General features: G+C 36.9%; 1 pseudogene; it reads left to right on the top strand.

The window, feature by feature from the left end:
- Window positions 1-3,511: 3,511 nt before the first annotated feature.
- LOC120504675 overlaps window positions 3,512-19,080 on the top strand; it is a 47,603-nt pseudogene continuing 32,034 nt past the window's right edge.

The following is a 19,080-nucleotide window of genomic DNA, read 5'->3' as shown; positions in this document are numbered from 1 at the left end:
TCCATTCTTTCCACTACTGACTTATCTATCAGCAGTCTTTAAGGTTTTTCACCCTCAATTGCCCACAGACTAGAAACTTCAGCATATTTTCATATTCCTTAAATTATGCTTATATTGGAGTTTAGTCATGAAAGTGTCAGGCAGTGACCAATACTGCTCACTTTGAAGAATAGTCCAAGTTTTAATGGGACAGGGTATCAGCTGCTTGAAATTCCTCTTCCAGATTCTGTTTGCTTTTCATTCCATGACGCTAGGAAGTGAAAACACAGGACAGGAGTATTGAGTTTGGTGTCTTTTTGCTCTGTCACTCTCTTTTTCCCTCTCTTCCTTTCTGTTTTCCTCGAATGTTAACCAAGATCCAATGGGATGTTTGGAGAGCAGCTAACAGCACTTGCTTAAAAACAATTCTGGAGTTATGTTCTCAAACACCTAGAGACCAGCAAGGACCTAAGGTTCACATGCCCTGCATCACAGACAAATAAAATCACAGTATCATGGCATTGGAGACACGCTAGTTGGAAGGGAGCCTTGTAGAACATCAGGTGCTATCTCTCATGTGGAACAGGACAAATGCCAGCAGCAGATCAAGTCAGCCATGCTATGGTCTGGTGGAGTTTCCAAGATCTCTGAGGATGAAATTTTCTTCATACATGTGTGAATGATCTTGATAGATCTTTGCTGGACCCTGCTCTGTTCCTTTACATCTGTCCTGAACTGGGGAGAGCACAAAATTTGGCAGATTATGCCAAGCATAGCCCCACTGGCACTGTATAAAGGACAGTCATAAGTTTCCATGACATTCTGGCCTTGACTTCCTGATGTTTCAGTTTTCCTTAACTGTGATGGGAGTTCACTGTTGTCCTGTTTTCAACCTTGCATTCATTAAAACCCCTATGTATTTTCCACCAGGGCCTTGACTATATGCTGTTTTCTGTCTTGTTTCTGTGGTTTTTTTCTTGTTCTTATGGGATGTGTTTAGTTTACATGCTAATAATGGAGATTGAGGTAGAGTTACAGAAACAATAATTATGTTCCTTAAGAACAGTACCAAGTAGCAGATAACTACATAGAGATAATTTTTTCCCCCTTTTAGTTTCTCATCTTATTTTTAGATTTTTCTGATTGGTCTGCTGGAAAGTCAGCTGTTAGATTGGAAAGGCACAGGGCTAGTAGAACTGAGCTAAATATAGTTGCTACTGCATCATAAGACTTTGAAATAATATGCAAAATAAAAAAATGGGAAACCAAATAATAATTCAGTAACTGGAAGAAAATATTCAGCTGATAGCTATTGCATTTGTCCTTGAACATATGAACTTAAACCAAAAATAAAAGTATTGGAAAGTTGTATGGATGTTCCTTACAAATGTAGCAATCAAAATGAAGAAAGGACATAAAACCTTGAGACAGAAGGGAAAAACAAGATAAGATATGCTCCATGCAGTGCTTTCCACAGAAACCACTATTTTGTAATTCCCATCTTTTATGAGTGTTTTAAGTGCAGTTATGTCCATAAAAAACTGGAACAATGCCTAAAAGTGAACCATGACCTAAAAGTGGTTGAGGCAATAGCTAATTCTACAGCAGTCCTGAGACTCAGAACAATAGTGGAGCAATATCTGGCTCCCTAGGTCTTCTGGGAGACATATGCCTGTCAGCAGTGATTGCACACAGAGGAGAAAATCTTGTTTGACCTAATTTTCCACCCTACACACCTGTTGCAATAGAAATCCTATTTTACATGTCAAGATTTCTGAGGAAGTTGTCTGCCAGCATCCTGCTTTCTCTATCCCACAACAAATTATTCACTGGCTGAATTTTCACTTTATTCTCTTTGCCAAAGTACACCAAAAGCTAGTTTCAGTAAAATCCCTTTGAAATAATGTGAAATTGTTGAGGGTTTCTGAATCCAAGGTTATGTTTTAGCCAGTTAAAAGGATGGAAGCTATTTAGGAAGTTTGGATCCAGGTCTGGGTTTAAATCCTGGACACCCTTAAAACTGAAATAGCACTGGCAGGACAGTGGTTTGCTTTCAGTCGGCTCTGAATTAACTTCAGAGCAGGGAGCAGGGATGCAAAAAAAGGTGTTCGCTTTGGATCTTTAGCCAGTCTTTAGCCAGCAGCTGAAGCACCCAGGCTCAACCCACAGGCAGATGTAAATTATTGTAAGTACTTATGGAAATATAAGTCAGGAAAGAAACATAACATTCAGTCTGTATTTGTTGGGTGAGGAAACAGGAAATCCTACAGTTCAGTCAACTTTGCCAGGGAGAAACCAAATTATTTATGAATGTGGGTTCTTCAAAATTCACCAAAGATCCATGTGTGTTACTGCAACATTGGAAAGAGGCGTGCCAGGAATTTTGTGTGGGTACACAAACCTCTTCCAAAAGGAGAGGTGCTCAAATGGCAGAGCTGTCCTTACCTTCTTCCTCTATGGGGAGTGTGTTGAGGCCAATAAAGGGACATGGGGAAGATGTGTGAATGGGAGACAGAAGAATGGGAGTGGGGTGTGTGAGATGTGTTTTCTAGCCTCCAAGCCAGAGCACATTCCCCAGGCTGCCTCTGCCTTGTGAGTAGGTTGGTTTGGGTGCTATAAAGGTTGGGAGAAGACAGGAGGTTGTGTTCTGTGGTCTGCCAGCTACCAGATCAGCCCTGGTCAGCAGTCAGCTCTGCACATCCTGGCACGCCCAGAGGAAGAAGAGATTTTAACTTTCCACTTTTTTCTCTCTTCTTTTGCTGATTTCAGCTTTGAAATAGGAAACTTTCAAGCTTGTTTACCCCCATCAAGATATTTCTTACCCAGAAGACTATTAGCTCTAATGACTGATTTCTTTGTATTTGCAGTCACCAGAAGTGAAATATGTTTTGATCTGTTTTCTCATTACAAAAATATTTTCATTTATGATGCCCAGCAGGGTGACAGCTGATTAACTGCAAGATTGTAGGTGGAATTAGTTTTTTTTCTTTTTGATAATGATTACCAAGACCAGTAAAACAGAAAGCAAATTCTTTCAAGAATCTGTTCCCAGATATAGCAGGTCATGTTTTCAAAAATGCCTAGAACCTTTTTCTGCCTTTTCATACACTTGACACTTAAAAACTTTTTTTCCACAGGTTACAATGTGAAAGTCTTTTTGCCCCTTCAATATTTGCCATTAGATTTTTCCTTAAAAAAGTGCATTACTCTTTCTCAAGTTCTATTTGAGGTCCAGAATGCACAGCTGTGTTTGTCATTAATTCCAACCAGACAAGAATTTATTGAAACTCTATGAGAATAAATTACCAAAAGATAATTTCATTGGGTTAGGCAGCACAAAAAAGACATTTTTCTTTGCCTTACAATCTAGACAAGTAGTCTGTGCAGTGGGTGGGGAACTGGCTGGTGGACAGCACATGGAGGGTGGCAGTAAATTGTACCATTTCAAACTGTCAGTGGGTCACAAGTGGGGTCTCCCAGTGGTCAGTATTGACTCCAATGTCTTTTTAAGTGATCTGGAAGATGGGATCAAATGTACCCTGACAATTTTGCCAATGACACCGAACTGAGTGGGGAAGTTGACACTTTGGAAGGGAGAGCCTCCCCACAGAAGGACCTGGACAGGCTGGAGGAATGGGCTAACAAGAACCCTCTGAAGTTCAACAAGGACAAGGTCAATGTCTTGCACCTGGGAAAACATATTCCATGTGAACAGCGCAGGATGGGATCTACCCAGCTGGGAAGACTATCTGTGGGAACACTCTTAGTGGAAAACAAGCTCCATGTGAGTGACCAACATGCTGCTGTGGCAAAGCAAGACAACAGGACGCTGGGTTGTCTCAAGGAAGGCTTCACCAGCACAGATAAAGGAGCCATTATCCCACTCTGCTCAGCACTTGGTAGGCCACGCTTGGAAAACTGAGTTCAGTTTTATAACAGCAGTTTTGGCTGCTGTTATAAAAAAGAGATGTGGACAGGTTGGAGAGGGTCCAGAGAAGGGTCACAAAGATAATCAAAGGATTGAGAAGCCTCCCATGTGAGGAAAGGCTGAGATAACTGGGTTTGTTCAGCCCTGAGAAAAAAGGCTTAGGGGAGACCTTTATCACCATTAGTATTTAACACATAGCTGTGAAGAAGGCTTTCTTTTCTGAAAAGATCAAAGACAATAATGAATAGTTACTCCTGGGGAGATTCTGATTAGACAGAAAAGGAACATTTTTCACAAAGAGAACAATCAGCCATTGGAATAATCTGCCCAAGGAAGTAGTGGACTCCCCAACACTGCAAACTTTTAAGATTTAGATGGACAGGGTACTGAACATTCTTGTCAGGATTGTACTTTTGCCAACAAAGTTTGCACCAGATGATCCTTGAGGTCCCTTCCAACCTGGTATTTTGTGATTCATGGTTCTATGATTCTTCTGTAAACTGTAAAGTATTTGGAGTTGAGCCTGGGCAGAGTTTGGTTCAAATGTCAAACCCATTATTTCTGAAACTTCTATGTCAGGTATTGTCCATAAGAAAAACTACAAAATAACTTTTAATTGAAGGACTGGAGAACTAAAAAAGACTCTCCAACTTCTTTTTAGAAAAGAAAAATAAATGATAGTTTAACTTTTGTATTCAAACAAATCCCCAGCCTCAAGCAAGACAAATAAATTTTACAATTCTGCTGCAATAATTGCCACTCTTCTCTTTCATTGCTTCCTTTGGATTGACAATTCAATGCCAAAACATAGAGTGGTTTTGTACTTGCAAAACCAAAACATAATGCCTGAGGTTTTGAAAAAGAAAAATACTTCCTGGTTCATTCAATCTCATCTGAATTTGATGAAACACAGTCATTTAGGTGCATCAAAAGAAAAACTCCCAATGTAAACTTGTAAAAATTATTTACAGTATTGGAAGAACTTTCAGGGATCCTTCTAACCTACATAATTCTATGAGTCTAGAGACAACCTAAATTTTACTCACTGTCATAAAGTCAGAATGCCAATAATATTGCAAGAAAAGAGGGGCATAGCCTCGTACTGTGTAGCAGATTCCCATCACATTTGAACTGGTTAGGTATAAGAGAAAAACTAAGGATAAGAGAAAAAAGAAATTTAAAAAAAATTAGTAAATTCCCAAATGACCACAAAGATGCATCAGGCAACTCATACATTGGCAATATATTGCCTTTAATAGAATTAGTCTTTTAAATATATTTTATAGACATGAAGACTTTCAATAACATGCTTACATTAGTAGTTCACTGTCACCTGTTGTCATGCTTTTTGTATCCTCACAGCACTTCTACAATTTTTTTACATTTAGCACACAGTCGAGCTGAAGTTTATATCATTATGACAGCTATGAACTGAGCCCTTTACCAATAAAAATTGTAACAACACTCATAATCAGCAAAGTCTTCTGTTTACTTCTAGTGGGACCAAGAAAGTGAGAACTCAGAAGCCACTTAGGAGTTGAATTCAAAAAATCATCTTAGGCCTACTGAAGACTCTTGTAAGAATTCTTTATGTATTAAATATTCTGCATTTTTATTCAGATGTTATTATGAATGCTTTCTTTCTACAGTATGGACAAACCTGGAATATGCCACTTAATACTGAGTATCAAAAAAGTAGCACTTCATATTAATATAAACCATAAACAAATATTCCCCATTGATTCAAAGTGTTGCTGACATTCAAAGCAAGTAGAAGCAAACAAAGCAGACTTGAAGTTTTTATATCCTAGATCACTTTAACATACCCAAATAATGGCTAAAATAATCAGAAAAAAATTCTCAATTTATTACTTGGATTTCTTGATCATCTTCATCTGTCTGGCTACTTAGATGTGATTTTAAATAATTCCATAAAAGAATCCATATATGATTCAAAATCATATCCTTGGAATTAACTGATGATATGTATCACACTTGTTAGGAAAAGAATAAAGCAAGTATTTTCCTTGAATAAGTTGTTCTTTGCTGCTAGAATTTAAAGAGTCTAATTTTTGATAAGATTCGTTGGTACAGCTAGAATGGGATAAGAAGATCTTCTGCAAATGGAAAAGTAGTACTTAGTATTTTTATGTGCACAGTTCTATTAAGAAAATATTAAGAAAATATCCTATTAAGAAAATACAGTTACAGCTATCCTCTTTCATCTAGCATATAATAGTGTCATGTAATTGTAAAAATAAAAATTAAAAACTTTACATAGAAATAAATTTGAAATTATCTGGGTAGGAAAGATATTGGCAGCCACTATGAATTGAACTCCATGGATTTTTTTTTAATAGAAGTGAGCCAGAAATTCAAAAAACTATTTGCTATAATGTTTGCATTTAAAAATAACTTTTAAATTTTTCTGAACACCATTTATGTACAGGGAATTTACTTAGTATAAAAATCTCTTTTTTATTGCCAATACAATTTGCCATTTAGTGCATTCCCAGTGAATAAAAGTGCCTTGCTTTGTTCTCAGACACAATCTCTATGGTCCAGTTATAACACTAGGCCAGGTTATCTTCTCAGGTTTGTTGATAAAATTGATTAAATACTCTTACCTCATTAATGTCATCAATTTGCTACATATTTTGAAAAGTTGTTGCAGGAGGAAATCCTAATTGATTAAATTAAAATTTGTATTATAAAAATGCATCAGTCACTGTGGTGGGCTTCTAAACTACCCAAGTGCATCAATGGTTTTGCAGCATCTCTAGAGTTCACACTCTTTCATGCAGTTGCCACACATTCATTTATATGAATCATGATGGAAAATCCCCAAAGGGGCTGAGCAAGCTGTTGGTAGCTCTTTAAGGCAATCAGAGATACTATATCAGTAGCAATCTAAGAGAGCTATATCTCATATTTTACCTGCACTGTAAAGACAACAGGAAGGACAAAGAGATCATTTTTGTTTTAAATTAACGCCTTTGTTCCTGCTTTCAGATGTGGCTTAATATTACTGTTTGTTTTGTTCTACTTCAAAGAGCTGTATTTTGGACATGTTTTTGGTTCCCCATTGCTTTCAGGGTTGAAATGTTAGGATGTATTTCCTGTGAATGACAAAACTCTTGGGCTGAGTAAGAGCTGGGTGCTCTATTGAAGCTGCATCTGTGGACAGCATTTCAGGCAATATGAACAATGCCTCACATGCTGAGATGCAGAGTGGGAAACATTATGAATAGTTCAATAAGAATCTCAACAACATTTCTTACAGTTCTTGCCTGATCAGAGAAGTGTTGAACAAAACATCTACCCAAAATAATTTGTGTGATGCAGTTTCAGGCTTTCTTAGAAAAAAACCCAACTACTTTTGTAGACCAACTAGGAGAACATTGGCTTGAGGGGAATTAAAACCCAAATTGGACAATAGAAAGAAAAAGTTGCCCATCTCAAAAATAAGTTAAAAAAATCTTCCATGTAAGGGAACCTTAATTCTGCCTGCAAATAATAAAAACTTTCCAAGCAAATAATTCAAAAACAAAATCACCAAGACAAATGCTTTTTTTCTTCACTGTGAATTTTACTAGGATGACAATGCCCTGAATTCCATTCCCATATGAATGCAAGAAAAAAATGGCACAAGAACATGATTGTTCTGGCTTCCCCTGATATTTCTAATAGCAGTGTGGTCTTAAAACTTTATTTATAAAATCCAGACTTCCTTTTTAACTCCACTGAACTTGGAGATTTAGTCAGAAGTTTAACCTCAAATTACATCCTCTGCTATTATCTGTAATAATTATAATGTAGAAAGTAATAGAAACTTAGCTATAGGGCAGATCTTTTTTTCAGTGAGCAAAGTATTGCCTTTGATACCAGTAATTCTTTTTTTCTACACTATCCAAGTTCTTTGTTATTTTCTATGAGAAAATATCACAGAATCATTGTTAAAAGACCTAGTCCAGTCTCTACACAGTGCTACTGGTCAGTTGAAATTCAACTTGCAAGAGGGGTGTGGAGAAAACTAGGAAGACCCATACTTCCCTCATGCACTTCACTGTTTATTTTCTTTCTAAAAAAAAGGCTTACTTTTAAGCAGTTTATTTCCTCTGCTTGTGTTATTCCAAATCAGGTCTGCATAAATTTAGCCAGTGTTAGAATGCAGAAGAAAAATACTTGTAGAGGGAAGTACAGGTCCTGTTTGAATGATCTTTGCTGATGGGTATCACTGTGTGCTGCTGTGTTAAAACCATTTTCCTTCTTTGGCCTCTTCATATGCTATTTATATTGGGTTGTCATCCATTATGGGACTGCCTTGCCTTTGAAATTGCCTCTGTATGAAGGGAGATTCTGGTTTAGATCTACCTGTATGCTTTGACTGGTTTTAATGATTTCACATGCATAAAATGGTCAAAGACAGGTCTTAACTGCTTGGTTAAATGAGTAGCCTTATGGCAGGTTTGCTTTACTAAGGTAGTTCAAACCATGTAAACAAGTTAATTTAGTCCAATGAGTCCTATATAAACTCAGAACATACAGTTATATACAGCTAGCATAGTCAAAATGCAGGATACACTGCACTAGACCATACAAAGTAAAATGAAGAATTATTCACACAATACTGTGCAATTCAGTCCTCATTTCTTGGCAGCAGCAATTCTGATGGTCTCTTTACTGGAAATAGATGTTACGTCAAGGCAAATTGGACTCCTAGTGAGTAAGAATTAAGTCAGTGCTAGCCAGTTAAGTAAAATGAAATTTTTCCAGTCTGATACTTTTCACTGATTCAGAAAATGGTTTTCAGGCATAACCTGGATATGACATGCTCCAGGAAGTATTCATTGCCAACCGAAACTACATAGAAAATAGACCAACTTTTTCTCTTAAAGAGCAATAATGATCTTTTATAATTTACTGCTCTTCATACATATAGGTGGCAGAGTACTTCATAGGCAAAGTATGTTATTCACTAACAGGAGGAGGAAGTTTGTGAAATACATCTCTAGGAGTAAAATAACTAACCTGAAGAATAGGATTTTCTTCTTTACATGTACAGCATATAAGATTCTTTCTTTTCCCAGATTCCTCCATCATGCTGTCTCAGGGAATGTGCAGTGTCTGTGTCACTCATACAGAAGTTGAGTCTTTTAAATCACAAATACTCATCATTAGTTGGTTCTGCATGAAAGGAACATCACAAATCATAGAAAACTATTCACTTGCATAAATTTTGATTGAGTTTTAGAAGAGGGACAAAGAACCAGGAAAATCTGGTACCCTAATTCCTCAGTCCATCCACAGCTTCATTTATGATGTTTCTCCATTACTCTTATGATTCGTGATTTGCCACAATAAGTCTTTTGGTACTAAGTTGAAGTAGTGATTCCAAGCTGTCTGTCATCTGAATATTTTCAAGAAGAAATATCTCTTGAGGCAGTTGTCATTTCTACTTTGTAGAAAGTACCATGTTCAGATTTAGTTCTTTTACAAGCAGTGCATTGACAAAAGATTCACATGAAGGTGATTTACCTTCCATTGACAACAAAGAGTTATTTTGTTAAAAATGTGCTGTGAATTTATGAAAGAGCACTTCCCTGTTAAAATGTATTAAGCAAGACTTTGTTAGTCTCACCAATTAAATATCTCTTTGCTGTAATTATCAGAATAATGTGGAGAGACACAGTCCAGTAACTTAATTGCTTAATCTTCCTATGTTAAAAAATAAGAACAATTACATTAACACTGTGACAATTTTAAAATCTGACATTTCAGTGTAGTAGTTACCAATAGTAACTGGTTATCAGGTTTCAGATCAGGTAACTGGAAATGTACAGCATGCAAATATTCCCAGAGAAAGCAAGCTGGCTGCAATAAAACCAAAACAAAATCAGCAACAGGATGTGAAAACTTTAATTTAGTGGCATTGAAAACATATTTTTAAATATGTCAAAAAATTTTCCTGATGGCATACACCAGAGTATGCTTTTCAAGGACTTATTTTTCTTTATGACAGCAGTGACATGAAGTAAAAAAAAATATGAAATATGTGGGAAAAGAAACAGATAAATGTTTTGTTCTAGAATTATTTCCCACCTGAAACTATATTCCACACTTGTAACTTTGTCCCTGGAAGCTGCTTTGTGTGTTATGGGTTAAGATAGAGCTGTACACACAGAAATAGTTTTAATGTGTACATTTTATGCCACAAACTATGACAGCCAGATGTCACAGAGAATCTATAGCTGGAAAGAGGCTGACTCCCTAAGGAAAGGGGTTAAAATGTGCAAGTTCTCAGGCAGTACATGCAGTGTTCCAGGACTGACAGGATTGTGTCAATTTAAGATTGTTAAGCTTGATCCAGACCCAGTCTAAGCCTAGAATAGAGAGCCTAAAGTTTCAACTGTGAACTAGGCCAGAAGGAACAGAGGAGGATGTGCTGAAGGGTCACTTGAAGATCATGACTATTATCATGATGTGCTGCAACAGAAAGAAATGAGCAAACACCACCTCTAATTACAGGACAGTGTCAGGTAGCTGCCAGCTCTTCTTGTGTGAATAGAACCATTGCTTTTCTATAGATTCATATGTCTGGATAACTGTAAGCTGGCAGCAAAAGGAGAGGAAGATGTTTTAAAGAGATGTATTTCTAGCTCTTGTACATGTAGAATTACAATTGTTTTGGACAATAAATGATGAAAGTGTAATTTGCTCATTACTCACAAAGGGATATATAAATATATGTATATATCACCTACATACATAAAACAAGTGCAGACACTGGCCCATATTGTCATGCCACTTCTTGCTCTCTCTGAGTGGGTAAGGAGCTAAATATCTATTTTCTGTGCAGTTTGGGCAAAGTTATGCAGGAATTGCCTGCAGCTGGGGCTCATCTGTTAATGCCCCTCAGCTAAAGTGGCAGTGAGAGCTTGTCTTTGTTCTGTTCCAGTGTAGCAGAAAACAAGTTCATTTAAACCACAGGTGGCTGACTATTGCCTATAGCCCAAAAGGCAGAGCAAGAAAAGTACTAGCAGTGGTTTTGGAGGAAAGGTTATGGCACATACCCACACATGATCGAATTTTCCATGTTTTCTTTGGCACTGGAAAAAAGGAGTGCTCACTTTGGCCACATCTGTGGGGCGTGCAGTGGACCCTATATGCAAAATATGTTTAAACCTGTGTGGTTGAATCACAGGACCTGCAATAAACAGAAGAAACAATAAAAACAAATAACATAGGCAAGCATAACTATTTCTAAGCAAAGTGCCAGTCCCCTTTCCTTGACTTCATTTGCTCCTGTGAAGCGAGAGGAAGCACGAACTACAGGGTCAGGTTTGACAATTCAAATCTCAGTGGATCTCAGCCAGCTCATGCCATCAGGTAATTTGTCCCTGCAGAAATAGGATGCCAAGTTTAGATGTGACAGAGATTATGCTGCTTTCACAGCCTTAGGCTTTTAAATGTTTTTTAATCATAGAATCATAGAATCACATAATATGCTGAGTTGCAAGGGACCCATCAGGAACATTGAGTCCAGCTCCTGCCCCTACACAGGACACTCCAAGAATCACACCATGAGCCTGAGAGCTTCTCCAAATGCTTTTTTGAACTCACACAGGCTTGGTGCTGCAACCACTATTTCCTAATCTTTCCTAATAGCAATATAGAAAATTTCACTACTCATTTATTTTGTCATTATGGACTTCAATTATACAACCAAAATTTTCTGTCATATTATGGGAATTTTCTGCAACTATTTTTGGTGTTTCTGGATTTCCCCCAAAACATACCATTTTGTTTTCAAATGCAAGTGTTTTTGAAAGACATAGAACAGAATTCTTTAAGGGTATCATTTTGTCACATTTAGAGTTTTTTTCCATCTTAAATATTAGAAAGTATCCATAGGAAAATTACAATCTATGGGTACCAAAATATGGAAGCTTAGAGCACTGGAAAGATTAAAGACAGTTAAAGAAATAAAAAAACCCCTCAGATTTATAAAGTGCAGATTTTTAGAGGCAACAAAGAACACAAAAGTGCATAACAGTCAATTTGATATTAAAATCCTGTATGTGGTTGCTATTTATGAAAAAATTTACTGAGCCAATAAAAGCAACTCTATGTCAGTGACATAGGTGAATTGCCAGAGAAATTCAGAGCTCTTCAGAAAAAAGTTGTGCTACAAAATATTTTATAAGAAATGTGAAGCCTATCCTGCTGATGGATTCTTTTATAATGCAGAAAATAGTACTGAATGAAAGCAGACTTTAGGAGAGATCTTTTTGACATTGCAATGTAACAAAGGAGAGAAAAATCTGACTTTGAAAAGCTTTCAAAGGCTTTACCTTCAAAAAATTCCTGTAGGTAAAAAGCCATTTATGTCTTTATTCTCCTTCATAGGAGAATAAAGGAGATAAGCTATAGGATATAATAAAGCTGTAGGAACAAGCTGGAAAAAAGTCTAAGACTTCATGACAGACTTCAGAGGGCTAAGAATGTAAATTTCTTCAATTACTAGCATCCATCAGTTGGAAAGAAGGAGACTATCAAAAGACTCCCTTGCCATAACAGTTATTCCCACTCCTTTCTGAACTCAATATACCTTTTCAGTAATTTGCAGGCCTTTCTCTCCTTAAAGCTAAATCATGACAAAATTTGTTCTAGATGAGACAGTTAGAAAGGGCTCTGTTGCTTCCATTGTTCATCTCTTAGTGCAATTTGTTAAAAAATAATGCACTTTCTTCAGTAGGCCATACTGGAAGTCATATTTATTTTCCCTGGCTTTACCATTCCATACATTTCTTCCTCCCATTGAGGATATATATATATATATGTATTATTAGAGACTTTTTCTTCTCATCCCAGAATTACATCTTTACAAATTGTATCCCATGTAATTATCTTCTGCCAGTGTTTCTGCTCTGTTTGTACACCTTTGTATCATTCCTCTGCATATGCTAGTTGGGGTAAATTGCTGTCATCTGCATGCTGATTTCTTCATTTTGGGGATCATTAATGAAGGAGCTAAACAGGAACAGATGTATATCATTAGACACCTCTCTGATTCAGTGTGCTGCTGTTAATCCTTAGTCAATGTTTATAATCATTTAACCAGATTTCAAAACATGGTACTGTGTTTGCAGCCAAACTAAATGAAACTGAATGGATATTTCTTGGTTTGCATGAGACAAAGTACTAAATATTAAGGAAAATGTAACAAACTCACAAACAGCCCTTCTTCTGAGTGATGCCAGTCTCTGGAAGGTATATAAGCAGCAATTCAAGAACCCTTTTGTTTTTCATCTGGCCTTTGTTCAAAAGGAAATCTCAGTATTGTGAGATTAAAATTTTTCACTGTCAGACATTTTGGAACATAATTTCTGTTTTTCACAGTTTTTCAGGACACAAGTATGGAGATCAGCAGGAAAAAAAGGGTTATAGATGAATAGCCTTTTTTAAATGTACAGATTTGAGATACAGTCTGTTCATTACTAAAAATAAGCAAACGATTCCAACAGTGCTGATACTGGTCACAAGCAAACAGAAAAAAATGACATTATAATCTGTGGCAAATGGAAATGTGCCAGAGCACGGTGGCTGAATGGTGCTGCTGAGCTGCTTACTTTTCTCTGGATGAAAGTGTGAGGAAAATAAATGTTTTCTGTAATTGGAAGTGAAAGACACTAAGCTAGGCCATTTGAATAATAGGGAAGAAAAAAAAGAGATGCAATAGAGAAAAAATGAGGCTACCAGCTGGGTGTGGTTTTTGGGGTTGAATCAGAAAACTGTTAGATGCCTATTTCTTCTAGGAAGGGAAACAGCAGAAAATTTATCTCTCCTTTCACCAGATGCAAGAGAGAATGAGGAATGACTCAGGAAATGAGAAGCTGAAAATGTCGGCGTAGTCCAGGATGCAGAAGAGAAAAACAGAAAAATGTATTTTCAGAAATTATTACAACAAAGTCCTACAGCAGGATTCCTCCAAGTATCATAGGTCAGTATTTTTCCCCTGCTTTCCTCATTCTGCTTGTCTAAGTCCATGTTTGTCAATTAGTTTAATTTGAATAGTTCTTACAATCTGATTAGGCAATTGCCAGGTACAGTTCAGCTGAGATATATAGCTTATATAGATATATAGATATACACATACATGCACACATGTATATATATATATACATATATATTTGGTTGAATGAAATAATTAAAAATAAAAATAATTAGTAGTCAGAGGCTTTCAATATATTGACTTTAAAGAAATAGTTCAAAGTATCTTATTGTGATTTTCCTAGTGTAAAAATAGAGGCCTTCATTCATCCCAGTGCATACACATAGAATAAAACAAGTTTCATTAAAAGGACTTGACCTAGGACATTAATCCTCATAATTTTAACATTAGAGATCACATAGAAAACAGGAAAAAATAGCAGGAAACATTTCTAAGCTTCATTAACAAACTGAGGCCCATTGCGTTCCCCAGACAGTGATCTGATAATGTGAAAAAATTTCTGTGGGATTTTAAAACAAAATGAACACTAGCAAGGATATCAATCTGGATCCATTTTAGTCAATTTACCTCTTCAGGTAGGCTCATAAAAGTTAGAACAACGAGAAACTTGCTGTTTGTGATAATCAAAAGAGAGATGGCTAACCTGAGTGACTTCCCTTTTCAGAGTCTACTCCTCATGTTAGGATGACTTCAGGCACAGATTGTAGAACTCCAGCTGCTGCATTTTACTCCATCCACTCCTGCCAGTTAACAGAAGTTATATAGAAGTTTATTTAAGTGTAGCCTTTGAAGTTATACCATAGATTGATATTCTAAACAGAAGCAGTTAGAGAACCAATTTTATCTGGCAATTTTTCTGCCCACACCTTTGTACTTTGAACATTTGGGAGAAGTTTGTGCTCTTTGATGGGAGGAAAATGATGCATTTGTTTTGGGATGACAGTTCAAGGCTCAGTTATTACATATAAATCTCATCTCAGCAATATTTTGGCTTCTGATATTTTAAGCAAAATTGTCTTGGCTTGAAGTGGATGTTGACCTTATGAGGGATCAAGTCAGCCTTCCTGTTGTTACTTGCAATGAGCACATATTTTCTCTGTCTCTTCATACTCAGGATTTATCTGACTACCACTGTCATGAGAAGGGGTTGTTGGGGGTCATGGTTGTGATTCTAAGCCTACAAAAAGTAAAATTTACTTGGAAACCCTTGACCATGTTATTATTTTTTAATTTCTGGTGTCTAGGGAAGAGTAACCTCATGGGGATTGGTCATCTGAAAGGTGATAAACTTGCTGGCAATATTCAAAGTATGTAATTTCTGTGGTTAGTGAGTTATATATACTTACAAATACAGTTTTCTTCTGCTTACTACATAAAATAAGAGAAGTTATGTTGAAATAAGAGATGGGAAAATGTATATAGGAGTGGTCTGACTTCTAATGCAAGGCCCATAGGTCATTTGGACTCTTGAGGGAGGGATGGAGGGAAGGCTGCAGCTCTGGTTGAAATTCCTCATTGCAAAATGTTGTAACACACCACAGTACACGTAAAACTACTGGGGCTAAAGTGAATCATAACTTTCTAAACCTGAATGTTCCAGTGAGCAGTGCTAACAGTATGGTTTATGCCAATAACAAGGGATTGGAAAAAAACCCTCATTTTTTCTTCAGGAGGGTAGAATATTTTCCACAGTCTCCTAGATGGCCCTAGTTTAACTTAGAAGTGTGGTCAAAAGAAGCAGCATCTTTCAGTTCTAATAAAAAGCAGCTGTTTTTTTGTTTCTTCTGCCATTAAATAGTAATACTAGCTTGTAAACATCCACTTGCAGACTGCAGAATATAGACTAGTAGACATAATTTGGACTTCTGATTAATGAGACATATTCTTTGTATCTTTGTGGTGGCCATAATTATACTTTGGATAACACGGGCTACCTTCATTTTTTCTGGAGCAGGATTCCAGAATAGAAACGTATTAAAGCATGCCACAGCTCCATGTAGTACAAAATACCCATTTCTTCTCCATAGAAACCAGGAAAAAGTACCTTGAATTGCTGAATACCACACTTGTATGAAATTTTCCCTGATTCTTATGTCTAAATGTACCTGTGTGGAATTGATGAATAACTGAATTCAGCAGCACTATTCTCATCACAAGCATTTCTCACTAGAGAAGCTGTGAAAGAAATCCATATGCAAGACAGAAAACACCAGAAATTTCCACAACAATTAGTTTTTCCTGGGGACTGAGAACTAGCTCACGGTGCACTAATCCTCCTGAAATCCATAAATCTCAGGTCATAGACACAAGAATTGTGTCTTCTAGGGAAGGGGGAAAAGCCCTGTGTGGTTAAGCAATCTGAGTGAAAGTACAGAAAGCCAGATAGCACTTACTCCTAATAAAGAAAATCAGTCAGTGATGCAAAAGTATCTTTTAATTTTCTGTGGAAAGACTTTTCATGACCTTTAAATTGTTTTTGAAACAAATATTTTACTGACCATGTCATTATCATAAATGACAAGCAATGTAAAACCTTTGCTTAAAACAAAACTTTGCTGGGAAACCTTAGAAAAAGTAATAAAATACCATGTAAAAATTACTTGGAAAACACAGCATTTCAAAAGTACACGTAACTTAATTCTAGCAGCTTTCTGTGTTTGCTTTTAGAACCAGCAGTTTCCAGTAAGGATTCTATTTTGGGGGAGAGAAGGCCCTCTCCTGAAGTTTCTGGGCAGAGGCAGCTGTTTGCCTCTTTGTCACAACTGAGAAATGAAGTGTGTGGTGGAGCCCTGCCGTCTCTCTCAAGCTGCATGAATGGGCAAACACTAACGTGGCTTTGGCACCTGTACAGGATGTATCCCTTCTTGTTCTCTCCTTCAAAATACAGGCATCTGCAAAAATTCATGGCTTGCTCGTTTTTGAGAGGTACAGGGCAATTAGTGAAGAGTACACAGAATAATGCCATGAGAAGGGAGAATAAAGAACAAAACTGGACTACATGAAGAAATGGAAAAGCCACTTTCCCCCAGTTATGTCTATGGGTAGACATAGAAGAAAAAATGGGGGAGGGTTTATTAGGTTTTTTTGCTTGTTTGATTGGGGTTTTTTCCTATCTTTCTGAGGCTGTTTGCCTGCATGACATTTTTCTGCTGACATCTGCTTCATTCAAGTGTCTCTTTCCAGTCTCTTCAAGATTTAAAATGCCTTTTTATCCTCAGTGCTGAGTAATCCACTCAATTATCTAGCAAGTCAGACTGGGTGGTTTGCTCTCTGTTCTAGCTTTTACATTTTTAAGTCCTTTGAGGTTATTTACAGCAGGTGTTTTAGCTTTGCCATTTCCCTTATTTTTTCTGCTTAGTTTCTTTAAAGGGTTCTTTTCACTTCATCCTCTCTCAAGAAGTCAATCATGATCAAAGTACATGATGAATGTCTTGGTTTGAAAAGACAGGAGTATCTCAAGAAGTCAATCATGATCAAACTATATGATGAACTGCAGTCTACTTCATCATGAAGTTTCTTTAGGCAGCACCCTTTTCTCTTGTTCTTCAGCCCCAGGGGCTGTGTCTTTGCAGCCTCCCAAGGGTAATGCTCCAGTGCCTGTCAGGCCTGCATCACAAAATAGCATTACTCATGGCTGGCCCTTGTGCCTAACATGTGAAGTGCTACAGAATTTGGTGTGCAAATTTCGCAGGTAAGCTATGCCTACACCACAGAGGTGCTGGGGTGCATATTATAAAAACAACCACACCATCATGAGTTTTCCACAGAAAGGTTTGTTTTACTCCCGTTTCTCCTGAGACCCATTTTCTTCTGCACTTGCTGATACCTGTCACAAGATTGACTTCACTTTGCTTTTTTTCCTAACGTACCTCCCCTTAAGCCTTCAGCTTTCCTGGTTCTTAACTTTTCTGCTGACAGCAATCACTCCTGCTCCTTTTCAGGGTTATATTTATTACCTGCCTGTCAACATGGGAAAGTGCTTGAGTCTTAGCAAGTTATGAGCTTTTCCATCACATATCAATCAAGGAACTTATGTTTACTGGAAAATGTCAATGGCAAGAGTGCTGAGCTAAAGACAGGGGTCTGTGACCCCTTCTTAATTTAAGAACGTTTTTTTCTAAAAAATATCCTTTTTCAACCACTTCTCCCCATGGGGAAAAAGAAATCCATACTTTTCTGTTTGCTTTGCTTTACAAAGTAGAAATAATGTGTAAATATATTTTTGCTATGTTACAACACACAATTCAGAATTTGTCTGGAGAAGCACAGGGACTGGCAAGATTGAGACTCTCGTCTTGAATCACTGGCAAGGGGAAGAGTTCATGTTACATTATGCAAATGCACTGCAAGTGTGTGCTTCTTGGAAGTCTGACACTCCCTGGGAAAACAATCAGGGAAAAAAATGATGATTGAAAAGAAGGAAGCATAGAGGTAATGCCAAATGAATAGGGGACAAACTAGGACAGTGTTGTGAATACAGATTATTTCACTCGTACTTGTTGGATTTGCTCCCTCAATTTATTTAAAGCCATTAAAAGAGTGCACTCAACAGGTGTATCCCCTGACAATCAGTTCAGCAGGCTTAGATATTAATTAGTTTTTCTTGTGGAAAGAGAATAGGTTACTTTCCTTCTAAACCCATGCCTAAATCCTTCTGCAAATGGGTTAGAACAACAGCTCAATTTTTTTTGTCTTAGTATTATATTTTGTTTATGAAATATTTCCAGTTTCAAAAATTTTGCCTAATTTTCTCTGGTGCAGTCAATTTCTATAAGGTATGTTTTTTACCTTCCTTATCTAAGACAGATTTAAATAACTTTGTTAAAATACTGGGTTTGAAACACAATAATTTCTCATTTTTAGGAGATAGTCTCTTAACAATTTTATTTTTAAAAGAAATCTGATCTCATTTTTAAAACTGTTTTGGGGGAAAAAAAAGCTAAACTTTTTCATTCCTTTTCTCCTGTTTAATGTTATATGTTTTGATTTTCTCTTTTGGCTCCATGCTTTATCCTTGTCATTCTGCAGGGAAAATAAAAATTGTAGAAACCTAGAATAAAAAAAAAATTATAGAATTTCCATTTTCTCTAGACCTTTTCTGTGTAATTTATAGTAGGGAAGAATGATCCAGTCTTTTCACCAGCTGCCTTTGTTGGCT

This window comes from Passer montanus, unplaced genomic scaffold (genome assembly GCF_014805655.1).
Source record: "Passer montanus isolate IOZ18808 unplaced genomic scaffold, ASM1480565v1 scaffold3, whole genome shotgun sequence".
NCBI classification, from domain to species: Eukaryota; Metazoa; Chordata; class Aves; order Passeriformes; family Passeridae; genus Passer; species Passer montanus.
Note: the sequence above shows the minus strand (reverse complement) of the source record. Positions and strands in the feature narration are given on the sequence as shown.